Here is a 9,859-nt window from a genome sequence, read left to right as displayed (position 1 = left end):
CTTTTTTTTATGATGATCATTAAGATGATGCACACTAGGTACAAGTTCAAGCTCATTTTCTTGCGGTCTGCATTTCATATACAGTAGGACAGGACCAAAGGCTACCAGTATTGATTTTACATTTAAGGTACAATAGGGAGGTGGGGGGATAACAAGGTGATTACATGCACTCTTCGTAATATTTTGAGTCGCAATGCCCTTCTTCGATTACAGATTATAATTGTTTTTTTTTAAATTATACAAAAGTCAAAAGTCAGAGGCAACACTTCTTAACACTTCTTTTGGTGTACAGTGTGGGAAAAAGAATGGGGTGCTTGCTTTGCGCTGTCAGTTGTATGTACAAACTAAAAAGTAGGCACGTGCTCAAATGTCCATGATGGCTACTGACAGACTTTGGGGCTCAGTTATATCTCAACTTCACATCATCCAGTCAAACGGAGCGCCTGTCTGGCGGCTACAGGCTGACGGTGGACTCCGTCCATTGCGAGCCGTCTCCTTTCACGGTGCTGGCCGTGCGCCCTCGGACCGGCTGGCCGTCCGTCAGGCCGAACAGGCGCGCCGCTGCGCTCCGGTATTTCCAGGACATTGTGTTGTAGAGGATGGGGTTGATGGCGGCGCTCAGGTAGAACAGAACCACGGAAACCAGGCTGCAGTATTCTGACAACGCGGAGAGCAACGGGGACGGAGCGTCCAGGGAGCGGAACTGCAAGTAGCGGCCCACGTGGAACGGCAGCCAGCACAGAACGAACGCCAACACTACCACAACTGGAGAGAGGGGAAAGGGGGGACGGCACCGCAAGGGCAAAACAATTCTGTATGATACAAAGTCAAACAATATGATATTTTGTTGTTTGCATATCGACATAGTAGATTGTTGAAAATTAAAAACGATGCATCGATGCAGTTACTGTATCATCACACCTCTATTTGTAATGAGTTTTTAATGATGATTGACAGTCTGTGGTCGCTATATAATGACGAGTGTGTACATGTCATAACTATTGGACCCTGATGAAGGCCCCCGCTGGTCACCTGCGTTTTTAACTTTGCCAAGCAAGCCAGGACAAAATAAAGGCTTTTTTTAAAACTCAACTGAACGGAGAGCCTTGGATGTTTCTTGAGTTCACCTGTATTTATCATATGGCCAGCCATGGTGCACTAGTTCTTGATTGATGTCATCTCGTAGGGGTGGTAAGATCCCGTTCAGAAATTTTCTTGCATTCAGGCTTGGGCGGTCCCTCGTGGGGAGGGTCTGTCGCTGCCCATTTAAAACGACGCACTCCACTGCACTCCAGGGTAATCCGTCTTCGTCGTCTTCGGGCAAATCAAGCATGTGTTCCCCCATTGCCTTGTGGTTCTGTAGCTTGGCACTGTAGCGGGCAGAGATAGAGAGAGAGTGAGCAGGACATACAGAGAGATTCACTGACAATAAACAACCAAGGCTACCGGGTCTGCTGTCTGGCAGCGCGCGTGTGTTGGATGCAGTATGCACACGCACGCCAACTCTGTTATTCGCGCCTGGAGGTTTGGCAATGGGCGTGTTGTTGCGCTATCCTTAAAATTGCTATCTTGCCCACACACGTACTGTATGAGAAAGTGGGTTGCCACTTCTCAGACCACCCACTGTTTTGCCTGATTCACTGCCTTTTTTGTTTTATGCTTTTGCTTTTCTTTTTTTCTTTATTGTTAAATTAGTTATTTTTATGTAATTGTATTCTTGCTCTGTAAAGCACTTTGAGCTGCATTTCATGAAAGGTGCTATACAAATAAAGTTTATTATTATTATTATTATTATTCAAAGACAATGATTTGTGCTGTGCGCAATGCCATTCGCTCCAATTACACTTCTGTTTTATTAATCCATTGCGCAGGAAATAAAGAACGGAAAACAAACAATAATATAACATTCTCTATATAATCAGTAACATTTGGGCAATCTGGGAGCCCATTGGCAAAAAAAGACAAAAACTTTTTGTTGTTTCTGCACCTCACAACACTTACTTGAAAAATCGATCTCTATGTGTTGTGGAGCGATAAAGGAGTTTCCACTCATTCTCATGGAGGATTTGCATCCACCCCACTGACACGTTTTTGTACGGGAGGAGACCTGTGGGGAAGAGACCAAAATGAAATTTGATAATTAGAATTCTAAAAATGAATTATATTTTTTTGATATCAAGTTTTTATCATAAAAACGAATATTCGATTATACTGACCATCTGGACTCATGATGAATTCCGCAGTTGCCCTGAAAGGTGGCCACAGGGCAAATCCAAAATTCTCTCCTTGCTGCTCGATCTCCTCAAGACTCTGTCCGATGGTTACATCTTTTAAGATTACAAAGGGGTTGGTTCCTAACATTGTAGTTCTAAAATCAGACATCTTTCTGCAAAGAAGATGAAAGGAGGTATATTTAATATTCAGTAAGTATATTATAATATACTTTATATAAGTTTTTGAAAATAGCACATCTACAAGATCTGTGAGCTTGTAGATCGGCTATTTTCCAAATGTAGTGCTTTGCACTGTAGTCTAGGACCTGGCTAAGATATGTATGCACTTAATTTAGGAGAGAACATCTCAACTGTTCTTGGCTAATATGACCCCAGGGAACAACTTAGGAACTGTGACTAGTTCTCTATCCGGGACGAAATACCCGAAAATGACCACGGCCTTTTTAAAATGACCATAACCGGTGCACTATTTCCAACATGCCTCTATCTGCTAAACCGTTGGAGTTACAGATTTACTGAGGTGCTCAAAATGATCAGAATCCTTATGTTTAGGGACAAATAGTAAAGTGTAATATTTCTTGATATTTTATGACAGAACAGCAAAAGAACGCAAAAGAAACTGCCAACATATTACAGTCCAGGGCTATAGGAATAATTTTGAAAGCACCTAAATTGATGTAACCCAGGGCATACTCTAATGATTTATTAAGGGTACCTGAGCCAGCAACGCTCTGGGTCATCATTGTGGCCAAATCCAATATGGCCACCACCTGAAAAAGGTTTTGGCTAAAGCTTTTGAACCAGATGAGCTATAAATGAGCAAACTTGGTGTCTAAATCATGTGCTTATCTTTATGACTGGGTGTGGCTGGACCTCCATTTTGCATATTTCAAAGAAATATTAGTTTAGCAAATTTGTTTCACTTACCCTAATCTTTGTCATTTTTTGGCAAACTTGGTGTCCACTTTATGCTTTTTGAGCATTAGAAACACATTGGAATGCTCATATTTATGATTGAATCCATCTAGAGCACTCTGACTTGTTTATTACAAATATGGCCACTATACCAAAAAATCTTATGTAACATAAAGTTTCATCCAGATTGAGCGTATACAGTAGTTGTAGGAATGAGTTAAGATCAAACTGGAGAAAACAGTGTCATTTTATGGAAACAAAATAATCCAAAGGATACAGCAACAGCCAGTACAGTATGCACAATGCTCAGCATAAAGTGAATACTATCATAATTGTCAAATGTGTATGGAATTTGAACAACATGTTCAAATTAGAATCAGAAAAGTGAATTGCTAAACAACAAATCGTTGCTAGGAATGTGTCTTGGTGTTACTACAACAACAGAACAACTCTGCAATAACTGATACATACTGCACCCCCCACACACACACACACACACACACACACACACACACACACACACACACACACACACACACACACACACACCTATCTTGCCAGTAAAGCTGTTGGTGTTGTAACACCAAGACCATAATGTGATATAAACATATTGTAAACGATTCTATACACCTTTAACTATTACTGTATGATATCATACTAGTCAACGGTGTATAGAATAGTAATACTATATACCGGCCGAAACGTCGTATTAAAAGCTACACTTTTGCACGTTTCTGACAGTGTACTGGTCCTCTTCTTTGATTTAACCATCAGAGATCTCCTAAATTGTGCATGTTTTACTTACACACCTGTCGCCAACCTTTGGCTTTGAGGTGTGCATCAGTGCATCGCCGGCCTCGTTTACAAAAAATAGCATAACAGTGACATTTCCCCTTTACCCCAAGACCTGAGCATCATCAAGCTGAACTCACCTAGTTGTTGTTGTCGAACGTTAGAAGTGAAGAAAGGCTGCGGGATAATTAAACTCGGTGTCTTGTGCTAGCTGCGCGTCGATTGGTCAGCGTTCATAATAACTCCTATATTTGACTGGCAAAGTTATCAAACAACAAAAAAGTTACATTGATAGTATTGTAATGGAAATTAAATAAAAAACAATACTTACAATCACTAACAATCGTCTATATCGGTCTCGTCTTCATCTCCCTGTAGAGAATAATAATATATTAATAATAATAATTGTAATAATAATAATAATAACTTGAAGCAGTGCTCTTCTGACCACATGTTTCCGCAAGAACATGTAGCCTAGGTTATTGTGGCCTCTGGTGCGTTCTGTTCCCGTGTCTCGCGAGAACTGGCAAACGACGCCCTGGCCGTTTTTCATTGACTGCACGAAAGCACCGTAAGCCAATGAGAACAGCGTGTTTAGAAACTGCGTAGGCGATGGACGATCCTTGTACCCAAGAGGGGACAACTGTCTGTTTTGATGATTTTTCAAATCAAAGCAACTTTTCATCAACGTCACGATTTAATCTTCAGATTGGACCCCCCCCAGTAATTTTCAGATTGGACCCCCCCAAGTAATTTAGGATAATTAAAAAAAACTTCTTTAATTTAAGTTAAACACAAATTTACCCCCCCCCCCCCCCGCCCCCCCCGTGTAAATCCCAAAATGGTTTGGTCTGTTGACCCATTTCCCTGCAAAACCGAGAACGCCTTCCTCCTCGTTCTCCCAACAGCTGATCAGTGACCAGCAACGTAGAGAAGCAGCCAAGTACGGCAAGTAGCAACAGGCTAGCTGAAGATAACACTCAACAACACTGCACAGAAAGAGATGTATCGTAAGTAATTAATAATGAATTAACATAACACAGTGTCAAATGAGCTAGATTTCATATGTAAAGCTGTATAACTAATAATAGAAAGCTACGTTTGATCGAATGTTTGGTCATGTCCGTGTGTTTTGTTGATTAACCTTTTTACCTTTTAGAAAAACACGGAGAAACACGGTAGAGGCAGGCCAAACATTCCGACATTAGATTAATTCTGGTTTCTTGTGACTTTTAATGTGGGTAAGGAGAAGCTAGAGTAAAACCCTCTGTTTTAATATAACTCTGAGTGGTGTGGTTCTATCAGGTTGGTTGAATGACGGAGAGGTAAACTGTTCCAGCTCACCCTAGCTAGCTAGCGTATTATGCTAACTGCATAGTCTCAGTAGCCTTTTGGCACTCATAGCTCATTATAGCATACATATATTAGCGTTGTATTACACACATAATGTGTTTTATGTGTTTAATTGTAGTATATTGATTATATATTTTGTGTGTGTGTGTGTGTGTGTGTGTGTGTGTGTAGACGTTCCCAAACATGAAGAAACGACACATGGACATAAGGGAATTTCTCATTGCCCCAAAAAGACACTGTGTAAGCAGGAAGATCTCTGATATTACAAATCTATTTTTAAGTCCGCTCAGAAAATGAAAAAAGGGTTAATGTTAAACTTATTGTGCCATATAGACAACAGCAGCTGCAGAACATGCTGTGGAAGGCAGCAGCAACAGTGACACTGATGGGGAGTCTCAGGTATGGTTTTCACAGTTGTAGAAAAACGTATGTATGAGAATCATTGTCATTTTGAGTAAACAAATTGCAAAAAGGACATGAAAACCGACAAAATGTAATGCTTGATATTTTGCTTTAGAGGTCTATCACTGTGCTGTATCTGAGTGTTTTGGTTACTGACAAAATGTAGCTTATTTATTTGCTAGGACACAGAAGGCTAGTCAGGGGGTCTGGCGTTGGAGGTGATGTGGAGAGGCAATAGACCAGAGGAGGTTACAGATTCAAGTAAGGGCATTTTGATTTGTTACAATTATTGAGCATTTTTTGTGCTATAAACAATAATGTTCATTTTCCCATCCCTAGATAAAAATCTTATCTCCACCCAGGATGCTACAGATGAAAGTAGGGGGAATTTTGATTCTCTGTAATACAAACTTTGGGCATTTTATAGCTACAAACAATAATGATGTGAATTGTCCCATCCCTAGATGCAAATACTATCTACATTTTGGACAGTGATGAGGAGAGACCAGAGGCCACAGGTACAAATCCTAGCTGGAGCACACACTATGGAGAGACCAGAGAGACCAGAGTTTAGTTTACAGATGCATGCAAGTAGGTATCATATGAATTCTCAGTTGACAATCACAACCGATTACCACACAGATAGCGGTGGGGAGAGCTCAGAGGCCAGAGGTCCCTCTGCAACGAAGACGCAGAGTGGTGATCAGATGCAAGTAGGTATCCTTTGAATTTTCAGATACAATTGATAGTGTTTTTTGTTGCATCTTATAGGGATAATAAACAATTATGTTTGTCACCTTCCTAGATGCAGGCACCCAGATCAAAGATCCCACTGTCGGCCAAACACAGTGGAGAGACCAGATACCAGAGGTCCCAGGAGAGACTAGATGCAACAAATAAAAGTAGGTATCATTTGCATTCTCAGGATGTGTGTATAAAGAAATGGGACAAGTCACTAAACACTCATGACACAACATTGTATCCGTCTATACTTAGACACCAGAGGTTCACCGGGCGTCCTAGAGTCCACGGGTCTGTCTGCGTCTGGGGGAGATCAGCGACTACAGACTCAAGTAGGTATCATTTGAATTATCAGATATAATTGTGTTTTTTTTTTAAATAGTGATAATAAACAATATGGTTTGTTGTCCCATTCCTAGATGCAGGCACCAGTGAGAGACCAGGCACCAGTGAGAGACCAGAGAGCAGAGGGAGACCAGGCAACAGTGAGAGACCAGAGAGCAGAGAGAGACCAGGCACCAGTGAGAGACCGGAGGAGAGCAGAGAAGCCATTGCTGGCCAGGTCCCAGGAGAGACTACATGCAACAAATAAAAGTAGGTATCATTTGAATTCTCAGGTTGTGCATCTAGAATTACGACAAAACACATTTTCACTACAAAAACACTCACTCAAAACAATTGTTTTTGTCTACATTACAGACACCAGGGGGATACCAGATGCAAGTCCCGTCTACTTCACCGAATCAACAGAGAGACCGGCTTCAGATGTGGCGGGGCCTAGCTGCACAACAGAGTCTAGGGGGGGAGATATGACAGATTTTCCCAATTCAGATATCACTGATGATGGCACGAAACCATATCAGCCAAATCCCAAACGTATAGAGAAACAATTGCTGCCAAACAACAAGGCTTTACATTTTCAGCAAAGCTGGTTTAGAGATTTCCCGTGGCTGCATTACAGTCCATCTTTAAAAGGTGTCTTATGTTTTTATTGTAGCAAATTGTATAATGGCAACAGGTCAGCTTTTGGCCAAAAAACTGAACCTGCTTTTGTATCTGCTGGTTTCAGAAAAATATAGATCTCATGAAAAAACCCAGGGTCATAGTCATGCTGCATTACAGAGTGCACAGCAGGCTAATCCTGTCACTGTCCAGTTATCCAGTGCTTGGGCAAAACAACAAGAGACGGCAAGACATTGCTTAGAGAAAATTGCTACATCAGTAAAGTACCTAGCCAGGCAGGGCCAAGCCTTAAGAGGCCACACTACTGAATCTGGGAATCTCGATCAGCTGTTAAAGCTTAGAGGAGATGATGATCCTTTGTTAAAAACGTGGCTGACACGTACCACTAATTACACCAGTGGTACTGCTCAGAATGAGATTATGAATATAATGGGAAATACTGTCATTCGAAATATATTGGAGGCAATCAGGGTTTCCTATCCTATTTTGCAGTTTTCTCTGATTGTAGATGGTACACAAGATATTACTGGTGCAGAGCAGGAGTCTATCTGCCTGCGTTACGTAGACAAAGACTTGGTTCCGCATGAAGAATTCATTGGGCTTTACAAGGTTAATGACACAACTGGAAAGGGACTTGCTACAATGATTACTGATGTCCTGCTAAGGCTCAATCTACCCATGACTGGTTTACGTGGCCAGAGTTATGATGGGGCTTCCAACATGGCAGGGAAATATAATGGTGCACAGGCCATATTGAATGAGCAACAGCCTTTAGCTCTCTTTGTCCATTGTGGTGCCCATTGTGTCAACTTGATCACACAGGCTGCCTGCTCTGTCTCCATACTGATTCGGGACACCCTTTCTTGGGTCCACCAGTTAGGAATTCTCTTTGGCCAGTCAGGGAAGTTGAGGGTTAGTTGAAGGCTATATTTGAGAGAATTGCCACATCAGACGATCAGATGATGACCACCCTGAAACCTCTTTGCCCAACTAGATGGACTGTACGGCATACAGCAATTAGGGCTGTGCTTTGTCAATATAGCAGTGTACTCAGCAGTTTAGAGGAAATGGCTATTGGTACGTCAAAGACTGCTTCAACTGCTAGTGGCTTATTTCAACACTTTAATAGAGGCAAAACTGTGTTAGGTCTTACACTTGCTGCCGCTGTTGTAGGAGAATTGGAATTGCTCAACAAATCTCTGCAGAAGAGAACAGGGACTGTGTCTGGCATGCAAGATGCTGTTAACTTAATGCGCTCTGCTTTTCAGGACAAACGCAGCGATGAACACTTTGCTTCCCTGTTTGAAAAGGCAACTGCACTGGTTGGGTCTCTAAAGTTAGAAGCCATTGAGAAGCCAAGACGCTATGCTGGGGAAGCAGTTGATTTCTACCGTAGAGAGTTCAGGGCGGTCTTAGATACTGTGGATGTTCAAATTGCTCACCGCTTTAACCAGGACAGTTTTAAGACATTGCAGAAACTGGAGACTATGCTCCTCACTGGTCAGGTGGATGATGTTGTAGATCAGTACCCTGAGCTGAACGGGGAGAATCTTGCTGTGCAGTTGCCTTTATTTTGCAGAAAACATAAGTTCAGTTGCAGTGGGGAGGCAGCAAAGCTGCTCTGTGGAATGAAAGTGGAGGTACGGGAGTATTTTAATGAAGTCGAGACTCTGGTTAGACTGTTGTTGGTGGTGCCAGCGTCCTCCTGTGAAGCGGAGAGGAGTTTTAGTGCCCTGAGAAGGCTCAAAACGTGGCTAAGATCCACCATGAATCAGGACAGACTGAACAGTGTTATTGTTTGTAATGTACATGATGACAAACCTGATGAGCTGGATATGAAAAATGTCTCCCAACAATTTAATGCAGACAGTGACACCCGTAAAAACACCTTTGGCTCATTTGTCAAATAGGCGTAATGGAGACTTGGCAATTGATCATTTGGTTCGATCTACTTGAAGAGTGGTGTGTAACGCTTAATTTTTCTGGCATTTGCAAGTGCATTTGCTGCTTACTACTTCAAGTGTGAAATGCTCAATATTTTTGTATTTGTTAAAATGAAAGTACTTTTATATCGGTGCATTTGCAACCGTAAGTTATTCCATTTGCTTCTAGAGTGTGTAACGCTCAATTTTTCTGGCATTTGCTACAATTGTAAGTTATATAGTTTAATAATGCATTGCTGCTATCTAAGAGTGAACACTAACTTGTTTTTGCATTTGACAGTTGGAAAATCATCAAGTGCATTTAAAGTCAAAACTATATTAATGTATTTGCTGCTACTTGGAAGAGTGTGAAACGCTCTGTTTTTCTGCCATTTGCTAGTGTATTTGCCCCACTTATAAGACTTGTTATATAGTTGACTTAAAGTCATATCTTCATAAAATGCATGTTCTGTTACTATGTAAAATATTCTGTGTTTGCACAGTTGAAAATCAGATGTTTGTGGCTGCTACTGTCCT

This window comes from Gymnoscopelus microlampas (assembly GCF_963454915.1).
Source record: "Gymnoscopelus microlampas genome assembly, chromosome: 20".
Taxonomy (NCBI): domain Eukaryota; kingdom Metazoa; phylum Chordata; class Actinopteri; order Myctophiformes; family Myctophidae; genus Gymnoscopelus; species Gymnoscopelus microlampas.
Note: the sequence above shows the minus strand (reverse complement) of the source record.